Raw genomic sequence first — 978 nt, 5'->3', positions numbered from 1 at the left:
ATTAATGTGAAAAAGGTTTTACTCGTTTATCAGCTGTTCCAGTTGCTTTTTGGACTTTTCGGCTTTCTGTCACTATTCGCCTTACTATTCCTATTTACCCCCTTTTACGGTACCAATGAAATTTGATAAATTTGCCTTTATAAAAATACACTTTCTGATAAGTAATATGTTTTACATTGCCATCTAATTATATAACGGATATAGCTTTAAAATTTTTTAAAGCCATTCAAGAATCAAATGAAGAATACCCGAAGTTCCGTTAATAATGTAAAAAAGTAAATTTGTTTTGATTTTAGGCGAAAAAAAAAATCGATTTATTGCTAAACTTAAACTCGACTTTTATTTCTTTGGAAGTAATAGTAAGATTTCAATTACCTATTTTCGGATGTCCTAAAGTCTAAACTTTATTCCCTTTATTAACTTTATTCGGTCATGGCTTTATTTTTTTAATGCCCCTAAAATCAAGACAACATACTAAACAAAAGAGGCGTAATAAATTTCCAGTGTAGATTCAAAAGGGATTTTCTCTCACCATTTATACCGTTAGTTTTTTCGTCTACTTATGTTAAAGTCGTCATAACTCGTTCTTCAGTAGTTTTTTTTTTTTAAACAGTTTTTTATTTCATAAAACTTACATCAGATTTTTTTAGCTAATAAAAGTTTATTTTTTAAAGTTTTATCCAATGAAAATTAATAAAATTAACTTCATTTAAATAAATATAGTAAATTAACAACAAAAATAAAGTTAAAAAGAGTTAATAAAATAAAATTTTTTGACTTAGTTAAAAAAACAACAATAGATTGTGTAACTTTTTTTTTTTTAATATTTTTTTAATATTTAAAAAAAAATATATAAAAAAAAATAAAAAGAGCATTTAGTGAATTAAAACCAAACATCGTCAAGCACTTTGGGAATTAATGCAAATAAAAAGGGTTATTAAAACCATCCATTAATTATTTTTATAAGCGAATTTTATT

The sequence above is a fragment of the Hydra vulgaris genome, chromosome 02 (assembly GCF_038396675.1).
Source record: "Hydra vulgaris chromosome 02, alternate assembly HydraT2T_AEP".
Taxonomy (NCBI): domain Eukaryota; kingdom Metazoa; phylum Cnidaria; class Hydrozoa; order Anthoathecata; family Hydridae; genus Hydra; species Hydra vulgaris.
This window is presented reverse-complemented; position numbering follows the sequence as displayed.